Below are 13,589 nucleotides of genomic sequence, written 5' to 3' on the forward strand. Positions count from 1 at the left end.
GTGATTTTCTGAATAGAAGATTGTGATTAGTGGTGTTCCACAGGGATCTGTGCTGGGGCCTCTGTTGTTTGTGGTGTACATAAACGATTTGGAGGAAAATGTAGCCGGTCTGATTAGTAAGTTCGCGGATGACACCAAGGTTGGTGGAGTGGCAGTTAGTATTGAGGATTGTCAGAAGATACAGCAGTACATAGATAGGTTGGAGACTTGGGCAGAGAAATGGCAAATGGAGTTTAGTCTGGACAAATGTGAGGTAATGCATTTTGGTAGGTCTAACATAGAGGGGAAATATACCCTGAATGGTAAAACTCTTAGGAATATAGAAAGTCAGAGAGATCTGGGCGTCCAGGTTCACAGATCTTTGAAGGTGGCAACACAAGTGGACAAGGTAATCAGGAAGGTATATGGAATGCGTGCCTTCATTGGACTGGGCATCGAGTATAAAAACTGGCAAGTCATGCTACAGTTGTATAGAACCTTGGTAAGGCCGCACTTGGGATATTGCGCACAATTCTGGTCACCACACTACCAGAAGGATGTAGAGGCTTTGGAGATGGTGCAGAGGAGGTGTACCAGGATGTTGCCTGGTCTGGTGGGTGTTAGCTATGTGAAGAGGCTAAATAGACTGAGACTGTTTTCACGAGAAACATGGAGGTTGAGAGGTGACCTGATAGATGGCTACAAGATTATGAGGGGCATGGATAGAGTGGATGGGCAGGCACTCTTTCCCAGGGTCGAGGGGTCAGTCACCAGAGGGCATAAGTTCAAGGTCCATGGGGCAAAGTTTAGAGGATATGTGCGAGGCAGATTTTTTACGCAGAGGGTGGTGAGTGCCTGGAACGCGTTGCCAGGAGAGATTGTGGAAGCAGATACATTAACGGCATTGAAAAGGCATCTTGACAAACACATGGATAGGATGGGTATAGAAGGATACGGCACAAGGAAATGCTGAGGGTTTTGGCAAAGGTTGGTATCATGACCGGTACAGGCTTGGAGAGCAGAAGGGCCTGTTCCTGTGCTGTATGGTTCTTTATTCTTTGTGTAGTATATACTATACTTGGACCAATTGATATCTCCTGTGTTATTCATGGACAATGAACAAAAATAAAAAAATAAATGGTGACTCTGTAGGTCTTGTAACTTGAATATTACTCAAAAAAAGAATCTGCTAATGCATAAGGTGATCGCAGAATGGAGTGCATCATATACAGATTGCAAAAATTTGGAATTTAATGCCGAGTTAGGGGTAATGCTGCTTTTTACTCCAATACCTGTAGTGGTTCATGAGAGCTTGAGACAGTAAGTACGGAAAAATATATGTTTAGTGTTTTGGTACTTGGTGTAAGTTAGTGTGCAGAAAAAGGAAAGAAATTTCACAAATTAAAAATTAGGTATAAATAATAGCCATATGGGGCGGGATTCTCCGGTCACCCAGCCATGTGTTTCTCGGAGGCACACTTTTCACTGGTGGCGGGATTCTCTCTTCCCACTGCTTATCAATTGAATTTTCCATTGAAGCCACCCATGCTGCCGGGGAACTCATGAGCGGGGGTGCATTGCCGGTGGGAAAAGAGAATTCCAATGGCCGGACAATTCCGGTCAAGTTAGAGCAGATTGTGGGTCCAGACTGAAGTTTGTGGATAGTGAGACTATCTGAACTGAACACATTTGCAGTAGATGCCTCTGACTTGAATCTCACTGGCAAGTCATTTGAGCTGGAGTGCAAGTAGGAGAGACTGTGACACAGAACGGAAGGGGAGCAATATTGAGACAATTTATGCTGACTTTAATCACGTGCTGCAGAGAGGTGCAGGTCCAAAACAGGTTTAGTGTAACTGATAGTTATGATAGAATGGGTAATAGGTAAGTTAGAGAACAAGAATCCACAAAAACAAATTCTATTCATTAGGAACAAATGTGCTTGCTAAATATGAAGACAGTTCAGCAGGACTGGCTGACAAAATGTAGATCATGGCACCTTGAATCAGGATGTTGTCCAAAGTGAGAAGGAAGGGGAGTGTTATGTGGTGGTTGTAACGGAGGTATTAATTAGGGGATCATAAAAGGTACTTTATAAATGCATGTTCCTCTTCTCAGTAAGCAGGAACGAGTGCCCCACATCATATGATGTGTATCTGCTGCGTGAGGACCCACTTGAAAAGATTTGGAAAGATATTGGAGGGGGCTGGGGGGAGAGGGGGGGGGGGGCACACCGGCATTATGTCCATGTTGGGAACAATAACTTGGTAAGAGTAGACAAGAGGTCCCATTTGGAGGGTACTAGGAAATAAGAGCTAAATTAAGAATAGGATCTCAAAAATTGTAATCTCTGGATTATTACTCGAGCCCTATGCAAATTGGCAGAGGGAAAAAAATTAGAGAGGTCAACATGCGGCTGAAGGACTGGGTGTGGGAAAGTAAGGTACCAGGTCATGGGTCACTGGTACCAGTATTGGAACAGGAAGGGACGTTGCTCTACCTGAACTGGGCTTGGACCATGGTCCCAGCAGAAAAAATAAATAGGACAGTCACAAGGCTATTTAAATTCATAAATGAAGGGGAGGGCTCAGGTGGAACAGATAGTATTCATTATAGTCAAAAGCAAACAAAAGGAAGAGAGTCGAGTCATCATCAAAAATTGTGCTTTCGAGCGTGAGCGGAACAGGGAGATTTAAAAGAGGGCAGGAGGATTCAGAGATTTTAAAAAGCGCGAGAGGACTTCTGGATGCGGCGATGACCAGCTAAGTCGCACGTTTCGGCATCTCCCGTTGGAATGGACTTTTGGGCTCTTAATAGGAGCCCCAATGGCAATTTAAACAGCCAAAAACACTTTGCGGTAAACCAGAAGGGAATCCCCCCCGAACACGCATGGATAAGGGAGAGGATAGGGGCCGGATTGCGGAGGATCCTCTGGAGCAGTGGCAAGGAAGGGAAGCTCAAAGCAAGGTGGCGTCGGAAGGTGGCCGCTTGTTATGGGGCCCGGACCAACAAGAGTTCATGCGGCGCTGTGTGGAAGAGCTGAAAAAGGAGTTGAAGAAGGAGCTGTTGGCCCCGATATTACAGGCGATTGAAGGGCTAAAGGAGGAGCAGAGGACACAAGAGCTGGAGCTTCAGGTCGTGAAGGCAAAGGCTGCTGAAAATGAAGACGAAATACAGGGCCTGGTGGTGAAGACAGAGACGCACGAGGCACAGCACAAAAGGTGTGTGGAAAGGTTGGAAGTACTGGAGAATAACTCGAGGAGGAAGAATCTAAGAGTTCTGGGTCTTCCCGAAGGCGCAGAAGGGGCGGACGTCGGGACATATGTGAGCACGATGCTTCACTCGCTAATGGGATCGGAGGCCCCGACGAGCCCCTTGGAGGTGGAGGGAGTTTATCGAGTTCTGGCGCGAAGATCGAAGGCTGGAGAAATACCTCGAGCGATAGTGGTGAGGTTTCTCCGCTACAATGACAGAGAGACGGTCCTCAGATGGGCGAAGAAAACTCGGAGCTGTAGGTGGGAGAACGCAGTGATCCGCATATACCAGGATTGGAGTGCGGAGGTGGCGAGAAGGAGGGCAAGTTTTAATCGGGCTAAGGCGGTGCTTCACAAAAAGAAGATCCAGTTTGGAATGTTGCAACCGGCGAGATTGTGGGTGACACACCAAGGGAAGCACCACTACTTTGAGACGGCAGAAGAGGTGTGGACATTCATTGTGGACGAGAAGCTGGAATAGTCGGGCAAGAGAAAGAACTTTTGGGACAAAGTGGTGGGGTGATTATGTGGGGCGAGAAAAAAGGGGAGGGGGATGGTTTTTTCAATTTGTTAATTTTGCGATCCTGGAACTTTTCTCTCTTCCCCATGTTGAGGGGGGGGGTGGAGTATGAGGAACTGTGGGCGCCGGCCATTAGGGACGGGGCCGAGTGGGAAACGCGGGCTTTGTTCCCGCGCTATGGTAATTATGGCGGGAATGGGGACGCAGGAAGGAGGGGGCCTCGCACAGTGGGGGCCGAGGACAAGGGGGGAAGCCGAGGTCAGCCAGAGTTCGCTGACTTCTGGGAGCAACATGGGGGGTGCAACTACGCTAGAGGGGGATCTAGCGGAGGGGGGGAGTGGGGGGGTTAACTGGGTTGCTGCTGCTAAGGAGAAGGGGGAGCTGTTATGGGATGGGGTGGTCGAGGCGGGAGGGCGCTGTTGGGGGGATATATGGGTACGTGGGAACCGGGTGAGGAGCTGGGTTAAAAAAGGGGATGGCTAGTCGACAAGGGCGGGGGGGGGGTAAAGAGCCCCCCAACCCGGCTGATCACGTGGAACGTGAGAGGGCTGAATGGGCCGATTAAAAGGGCATGGGTACTCACACACCTAAAGAAATTATGAGGCGTATGCTGGGACGTATCCCGGACCTGGAGGCGGGAAAGTTGGTAATGGGGGGAGACTTTAATACGGTGCTGGACCCAGGGCTGGACAGATTGAGGTCCAGGACCGGGAGGAGGCCGGCTGCAGCTCAAGGACTTCATGGAGCAGATGGGAGGAGTAGACCCCTGGAGATTTAGCAGGCCTAGGAGTAAGGAGTTCTCATTTTTCTCCTATGTTCATAAAGTATATTCACGGATAGACTTTTTTGTTTTGGGAAGGGCATTGATCCCGAAGGTGACAGGGACGGAGTACACGGCCATAGCTATCTCGGACCACGCTCCACATTGGGTGGACCTGGAGATAGGAGAGGAAAAAGAACAGCACCCACTCTGGAGAATGGACATGGGCTTATTGGCGGATGAGGGGGTATGTTTAAGGGTGAGGGGGTGCATCGAAAGGTACTTGGAGCTTAATGACAATGGAGAGGTTCAGGTGGGAGTGGTCTGGGAGGCGTTGAAGGCAGTGGTTAGAGGGGAACTGATATCCATAAGGGCACATAAAGGGAAGCAAGAGGGTAAAGAAAGGGAGCGATTGCTGAAAGAACTTCTGAGTGTGGACAGGCAATATGCGGAGGCACCGGAGGAGGGACTGTACAGGGAAAGACAAAGGCTACATGTGGAATTTGACCTGCTGACCACGGGTAAGGCAGAGGCACAGTGGAGGAGGGCACAGCGTGTACAGTATGAGTATGGAGAGAAGGCGAGTCGGCTACTGGCCCACCAATTGAGGAAGAGGGGAGCAGTGAGGGAGATAGGTGGGGTGAGAGATGAGGAGGGAGAGATGGAACGGGGAGCGGAGAGAGTGAACGGGGTGTTCAAGGCATTTTATGAGAGGTTATATAAGGCTCAGCCCCCGGAAGGGAAGGAGGGAATGATGCATTTCCTGGATCAGCTGGAATTCCCTAAGGTGGAGGAGCAGGAGAGGGTGGGACTGGGAGCACAGATTGAGATGGAGGAGGTGGTAAAAGGGATTGGGAGCATGCAGGTGGGGAAGGCCCCGGGACCGGATGGATTCCCGGTGGAATTTTATAGGAAGTATATGGACCTATTGGCCCCGCTTTTGACGAGAACCTTTAATGAGGCCAGGGAAAGGGGGCAGCTGCCCCCGACTATGTCGGAGGCAACGATATCGCTCCTTTTGAAGAAGGAAAAAGACCCGCTGCAGTGTGGGTCCTACAGGCCCATTTCCCTTTTAAATGTAGATGCTAAGCTCCTGGCTAAGGTGATGGCGACAAGGATAGAGGACTGTGTCCTGGGGGTGGTCCACAAGGATCAAACTGGGTTCGTTAAGGGAAGACAGCTGAACACGAACATACGGAGGTTGCTAGGGGTAATGATGATGCCCCCACCAGAGGGGGAGGCGGAGATAGTGGTGGCGATGGACGCCGAGAAAGCATTCGACAGAGTGGAGTGGGATTATCTGTGGGAGGTGCTGAGGAGATTTGGTTTTGGAGAAGGGTATATCGGATGGGTACAGCTGCTGTATAGGGCCCCGGTGGCGAGTGTGGTCACGAACAGAGGTCTGACTACTTCCGTCTTCATAGAGGGACGAGGAAGGGGTGTCCCCTGTCTCCGTTACTGTTTGCATTGGCGATTGAGCCCCTGGCCATAGCACTGAGGGGCTCCAGGAAGTGGAGGGGAGTACTCAGGGGAGGAGAAGAACACCGGGTATCTTTGTATGCAGATGATTTATTGCTGTATGTTGCGGACCCAGTGAGGGGATGCCTGAGATAATGCAGACACTTAGGGAGTTTGGGGAATTTTCGGGGTACAAATTGAATATGGGGAAGAGTGAGTTGTTTGTGGTGCATCCGGGGGAGCAGAGCAGGGGAATAGATGACTTACCGCTGAGGAAGGTGACAAGAGATTTCCGGTACTTAGGGATTCAGATAGCCAGGAGTTGGGGAACCTTACATAGGCTTAATTTAACAAGATTGGTGGAACAGATGGAGGAGGATTTTAAGAGATGGGACATGGTGCCCCTGTCACTGGTGGGTAGGGTGCAGGCAATCAAAATGGTATTCCTCCCGAGATTCCTTTTTGTGTTTCAGTGCCTTCCGGTGATGGTCACGAAGGCTTTTTTCAAGAGAATTGAGAAAAGTGTCATGAGTTTTGTCTGGGCCGGGAAGACCCCGAGAATGAGGAGGGGGTTCTTGCAACGTAGCAGGGATAGTGGGGGGCTGGCACTACCGAGCCTAAGTGAATACGACTGGGCCGCCAATATCTCAATGGTGTGTAAGTGGATGGGAGAAGGGGAGGGAGCGGTGTGGACGAGATTGGAGAAGGCGTCCTGCAAAGGAACCAGCCTACAAGCAATGGTGACGGTGCCGCTGCCGTTCTCCCCGAAGAAATACACCACAAGTCCAGTGGTGGTGGCAACATTAAAAATTTGGGGGCAGTGGAGATGACATAGGGGAAGGACGGGAGCCTCAGTGCGGTCCCCGATATGAAATAACCATAGGTTTGTCCCGGGGAGAATGGATGGGGGATTTGGAGCATGGCAGAGAGCTGGGGTTGTGCAACTGAGAGATCTGTTCGTAGACGGGACGTTTGCGAGTCTGGGAGCGCTGACGGAAAAATATGGGTTGCCCCAAGGGAATGAATTTCGATACATGCAACTGAGGGCTTTTGCGAGGCAGCAGGTGAGGGAATTCCCGCAGCTCCCGATGCAGGAGATTCAAGATAGAGTGATCTCAGGGACATGGGTGGGGGATGGTAGGGTGTCGGATATATACAGGGAAATGAGGGACGAGGGGGAGATCATGGTGGATGAGCTGAAGGGGAAATGGGAAGAAGAGCTGGGGGAAGAGATTGAGGAGGGGCTGTGGGCTGATGCCCTACGTAGGGTAAACACGTCGTCCTTGTGTGCCAGGCTAAGCCTGATACATTTCAAGGTTTTACACAGGGCGCATATGACGGGAGCAAGGCTCAGTAAATTTTTCGGGGTAGAGGATAGGTGTGGGAGTTGCTCGAGAAGCCCAGAAAACCACACCCACATGTTTTGGTCATGTCCGGCACTGCAGGGGTTCTGGGTGGGGGTGGCAAAGGTGCTTTCGAAGGTGGTGGGGCTCCGGGTCGAGCCAGGCTGGGGGTTGGCTATATTCGGGGTTGCAGAAGAGCCGGGAGTGCAGGAGGTGAAAGAGGCTGATGTCTTGGCCTTTGCGTCCCTAGTAGCCCGGCGCAGGATATTGCTTATGTGGAAAGAAGCCAAACCCCCGGGCGTGGAGACCTGGATAAACGACATGGCAGGGTTTATAAAACTAGAACGGATAAAGTTCGCACTAAGGGGTTCGGCTCAAGGGTTCACCAGGCGGTGGCAACCGTTCATTGACTACCTCGCAGAACGATAAAGGAAATGGGAAGGTAACAGCAGCAACCCAGGGGGGAGGGGGGGGGGGTGGGGGGGAGAGCCCGGGCGGGTCCTCAGGGTGCTTTTGTATAGATATTTGTATTAGGCTATGTATATTGGATTGTTTGATTTTATTTTTGGAGAGTTATTATTTTTGATATGGCAGTTGCCATTTAGTTTATATATATATTATTTATTTATTTGTTAAAAATGGCCACTGTTATCTATACTGTTTTATTGTTGTAAAAAGGAAAACCTTTGTATTGTTTTGTTTGGCCAAAAAATTTGAATAAAATATATATTTTTTAAAAAGCGCGAGAGGTGTCGGAGATTTAAAAGAGCGCGAGAGGAGCCGGTAGATTTAAAAGAGCGCGAGAGGAGCCGGGAGATTTAAAAGAGCGCGAGAGGAGCCGGTAGATTTAAAAGAGCGCGAGAGGTGTCGGAGATTTAAAAGAGCGCGAGAGGAGCCGGGAGATTTAAAAGAGCGCGAGAGGAGCCGGGAGATTTAAAAGAGTGTGTGAGGAGCCGCAGATTTAAAACAGTGCGAGAGGAGCCGGAGATTTAAAAGAGCGCGAGAGGAGCCGGAGGGCAGCGCATCAAAGTGCATTCCCAGGAGCAGCTGGGAATTGCGGGAGCAGTGTCCGGTAGGTGTTTAAATTGAGCGCCAGGTGAGCCTTCTGCAGACGTCGGAAATGCAAAAGAGAGAGCGGCTCCTGATTGGTTCTCTATAAATCAGATGACTGGTGTCCTTAACCTTTTCATTCCTAGGCTCACCGGAGTACATTCTGAGGTAAGTGATTTGTTTTTGTTTCCTCACACTTACTTGAGGGTAGCAAGCTAGATTTAATATTTTATAACAACCTGTAGTAATCAGAAGACACATAAATGTTTGGGGGCCTATTCGTGAAAGCAGCAGCAGTAAATTTTTATTAAGGGCCTAACTCATATCTAGTTTTTAATCTAACAATCAAAAGAGGGAGAGAGATGTCAATTGGCAGGGTCGTGTGCTACTCCTGCATGATGTGGGGCATCATGGACATTTCAAGTGTCCCTGAGGACTACATCTGTGGGAAGTGCATTTAGTTGCAGAAGCTCACGGAACGCATGGATTGGTAGAGCAGCAGCTGTAAGCACTGAGGAGCACACAGTTAGCTGAAATTGTTATAGATTGCAGATATGTGGTCACACCCAAGGTACACGACGATAGACCGCCAGATGAGGTAGGCAGACAGCGCAGGGGTCCCCTATGGCTGTCCCCCTATCTAACAAGTATGCCATTTTGGATGCTGATCATCAGGCGACAGCAGCAGAAGTAGCCAGAGCGAAGGCAGCACGATTAGCCCTGCCGCGTAGCAAATCAAGAGTGGTAGGGGTTTCAATAGTCTGGGGCACAGATAGGCGCTTCTGTGGCCGCGAAAGGGATTCCAGGATTGTTATTTGCCTTCCTGGTGCCAGGGTCCTGGATGTCTGTGAGCTACTCTCTTCCTTTTGTTTGCTTTTGACTATTATGAATGCTGCCGGTCCCACCTGAGCCCTCCCTACAACGTATCATAAAACGGGAGGGAAATCAGACAAAGGTCATTATCTACGTTGGCACCAATGACATAGGTAGAAAGAATATTGAGATCCTGCAATGGCAATTTCAGGAGTTAGGTAGAAGATTAAAAAGCAGGACCTCCAGGGTAGTAATCTCAGGATTACACGCTGTGCCATGTGCTTCTGAGGCTAGCAACAGGGACACAGTGTAGCTGAACACATGGCTAAAGAACTGGTGCAGGAAGGAGGACTTCAGTTTTTTGGATCATTGGGATGTCTTCCAGAAAATGTGGGGCCTGTAAAGAAGGACGGGTTACACCTGAACTGGAGAGGCACCAATATCCTGGCTAGGAGGTTTGTTAGTATAGTTCGGGTGGGTTTAAACTAATATAGCAGGGGGGTGGGAATCAGAACAGTAAGCCAGCAAGTGTAGAGATTGGGGATCAGCATGGTACCAGGGCCAGGCTAGCTAAGAGGAAGGGCAGGCTGGGGGAGGTCAAACTCAGTGGGCCTGGAGGTCTGGAGTGTATCTGCTTCAATGTACGGAGTATAACAGGTAAGACAGATGAACTTAGAGCCTTGATTCATGCGCGGGACTCGGATGTGGTTGCGGTAATGGAGAGTTGGTTTAGAACTGGCAGCTAAATATTCCGGGATATCGGTGTTTTAGGCAAGACAGGGGGGAAGATAAAAGAGGTGGGGGAGTTGCAATACTACTGAGAGAACATATTATTGCTGCACAAAGGGAGGACATCTTGAAGAATGAAGTAATGAGGCACTGTGAGTAGAACTCAGAAACAGGAAGGGGGCGGTCACTATGATAGGGGTGTACTACAGGCCTCTCAATGGGAAGTTGATGAACAGATATGCAAGCAGATTCTGAATAAATGTAGAAATAATAGGGTTGTTCCAAAGAACAAAGAACAATACAGCATAGGAATAGGCCCTTCGACCCTCCAAGTCTGCGCCGACCATAGTACCTGCTGTGGTATTATAGGTATTACGGTACCTGAGAGGCTGAAGTACCATTGGTAGAACCTATATGTTTGCCATTGGCTAGAGTGCATAATAGCTCCGCACTGATAGGTGGGGTATAAGAACCCGTGCCGTCCCAGCAGCCCTCATTCTGTACCTGAGCGGCTGGGGGAAACATCTAGCTCATTAAAGCCTTCAGTTGTACTACAACCTCATTTTAATGGTGATTGATCGTGCATCAATTTAATAAGCTAGATTTTAAGAAGAAAGGATGGAGCTTCGAATCAAGCCGGAGTGTCTGCAACTTAGCCCCCACGCAGCGAACTCAGTGGCGATCTTTAAGCACTGTCTGGCGTGTTTTAAAGTGTACCTTGAGACGGCAGAAAACGCACCCACGGGAGAGCCAAACTGCACGTCCTGCACTCAAGGGTGAGCCCGGAGATCTACACCCTCATCGAGGAAGCGGAAGACTTCGATGCAGCAATCGAGCTGCTAAAAGGACACTATATTTGCCCGGTAAACCAGGTCTACGCCCGGCACCTGCTTGCAACAAGACGGCAAACCCCTTGGGAATCATTGGAGGAATTCTATCGCGCACTCCTGGTGCTGGGCAGAAGCTGCGGCTGCCCGCAAGTTTCGACGAGCGAGCACACGGAACTGTTAGGCTGGGACGCTTTCGTAGCAGGTATGCTTTCATCTCAAATCCGCCAGCACCTGTTAGAGAAAGACAACCTGAGTCTTAGGGAGGCACAGGCCCTTGCAGGCTCCCTGGACGTGGCCTCCAGGAACGCCCACGCCTACATTCCCTACCGTGCGGCAGCCCCCTGGGCAGCGTGGAACCCCGCAGAGGCCGACCCAGAGACTTCCGTTCCCCTGCAGGCCTGCGCTGCAAGGCGGCCTGCCAACCCTGAGGGGCCCCGCTGCTACTTTTACGGGCAGGCCAAGCACCCCCGCCAGCACTGCCCAGCCCGCGCATCCACCTGCAGGGGATGTGGCAAAAAGGGCCATTTCGTGGGGGTATGTCAGGCCCGAGCAGTGGCCGCGGTCTCCAGCGGCGACTCTGTGTAGCCAGTGGTCACGGCCACCCCCATATCCCAGGGCCACGTGCGGATCCCGGGTGCCGCCATCTTGTTCCACGGACACCACGCTTGAGGGACGGGCGCCGCCATTTTGTGCACCCCCGGCCATTTGTGACCAATGGGAGACGCCATCTTGGATGGGCCCCCAGGACCCCAGCTCGGCCGACCACACATTGCCTGAACAGAAGTCTCAACTACTGCGATGGCCTCGGTGACTCTGGATCAATCTCGACCTCAAACACTCTCAACCGCTTCAACGACTGTTTTCATCAACGGCCACGAGACGTCCTGCCTAATTGACTCTGGGAGCACGGAGAGCTTCATGCACCCCGACACGGTAAGGTGCTGTTCCCTCCTCATCCACCCTGTTAATCAAAAAATCCCACTGGCCTCCGGTTCCCACTCAGTGGAGATAAAGGGGTTTTGTTTAGTAAACCTCACAGTCCAGGGAAGGGAATTCAAAAATTTCCGTCTCTCCGTCCTTCCCCACCTCTGCCCGCGGCTACACTCCTGGGTTTAGACTTCCAGTGTAACCTTCAAAGTCTGACCTTCCAATTTGGCGGCCCTATAACCCCCCTTACTGTCTGCGGCCTCGCGACCGTTAAGGTTGACCCGCCTTCCCTGTTTGCGAACCTCACCCCGGATTGCAAACCCATCGCCACCAGGAGCAGACGCTACAGTGCCCAGGACCGAATCTTTATTAGATCAGAGGTCCAAAGGCTACTGAGGGAAGGGGTCATTGAAGCCAGTCAAAGCCCCTGGAGAGCTCAAGTAGTGGTGGTAAAGACCGGGGAGAAGCATAGGATGGTCATCGACTACAGTCAGACCAACCACAGGTTTACGCAGCTGGGCGTGTACCCCCTCCCCCGCATATCCGACCTGGTAAACAGGATCGCGCATTATAAGGTCTTCTCCATGATGGAGCTCAAGTCCGCCGACCACCAGCTCTCCATCCGCACTAGTGACCGCAAATACACTGCCTTCGAGGCAGATGGGCGGCTCTACCACTTCTTAAGGGTTCCCTTTGGTGTCACTAATGGGGTCTCGGTCTTCCAACGCGAGATGGGCCGAATGGTTGACCGGTACGGTTTACGGGCAACATTCCCGTATCTCGATAATGTCACCATCTGCGGCCACGACCAGCAGGACCACGACACCAACCTCAGAAAATTCCTCCAGACTGCAAAGATCCTTAACCTAACATACAATAAGGATAAATGCGTTTTTAGCACCGACCGTTTAGCCATTCTCGGCAACGTAGTGCGAAGTGGAGTTATAGGCCCTGACCCTGAACGCATGTGCCCCCTTATGGAGTTCCCCCTCCCTCACTGCTCTAAGGCCCTGAAGTGCTGCCTAGGGTTTTTTAGCTACTGCGCCCAGTGGGTCCCCAACTACGCAGACAAGGCCCGTCCCCTGATCCAAACCACAGTTTTTCCCCTTTCGATAGAGGCCCACCAGGCCTTCAGCAGCATTAAAGCAGACATTGCAAAGGCCACGATGCACGCCATCGACAAGTCCCTCCCCTTCCAGGTCGAGAGCGACGCGTCTGACGTAGCTCTTGCGGCAACCCTCAACTAAGCGGGCAGACCCGTGGCCTTCTTCTCCTGTACTCTCCATGCTTCCGAAATCCGCCACTCCTTAGTCAAAAAGGAGTCCCAGGCCATAATAGAAGCTGTGCGACATTGGAAGCATTACCTGGCCAGCAGGAAATTCACTCGCCTCACGGACTAACGGTCGGTCGCTTTCATGTTCGATAATGCACAGAGGGGCAAGATAAAAAACAACAAGATCTTGAGGTGGAGGATCGAACTCTCCACCTGCAACTACGAGATCTTGTATCGTCCCGGGAAGGTAAATGAGACTCCTGACGCCCTGTCCTGCGGCACATGTGCCACCGCACAAGTGGGCCGCCTCCGAGCCCTCCACGAAGACCTCTGCGACCCGGGGGTCACTCGCTTTTTCCCTTTCGTCATGACCCGCAACCTGCCCTACTCCATCGAGGAGGTCAGGACAGCCACCAGGGACTGCAACTGCACTTCTACCGGCCAGAGAGAGCGCTTCTGATAAAGGCTTCCCGTCCCTTTGAACGCCTCAGCATGGTCTTCAAAGGCCCCCTCCCCTCCATCGACTGCAACACGGCTTTCTGAACGTGATTGACGAGTACCCCCGGTTCCCATTCGCCATCCCCTGCCCAGACATGACCGTCTCCACCATCATCAAGGCCCTCCATAGCATCTTTGCACTGTTTGGGTTCCCC

The 13,589-nt window shown here is 51.2% G+C and overlaps 1 protein-coding gene across 1 annotated transcript in view; it reads right to left on the minus strand.

Moving 5' to 3' along the window:
• Positions 1-13,589, minus strand: part of LOC140426554 (complement factor H-like) — a 254,444-nt gene that overhangs the window by 86,095 nt on the left and 154,760 nt on the right. The gene's annotated exons all lie outside the window — the stretch shown is intronic.

This window comes from Scyliorhinus torazame, chromosome 7, assembly GCF_047496885.1.
Source record: "Scyliorhinus torazame isolate Kashiwa2021f chromosome 7, sScyTor2.1, whole genome shotgun sequence".
NCBI lineage: Eukaryota > Metazoa > Chordata > Chondrichthyes > Carcharhiniformes > Scyliorhinidae > Scyliorhinus > Scyliorhinus torazame.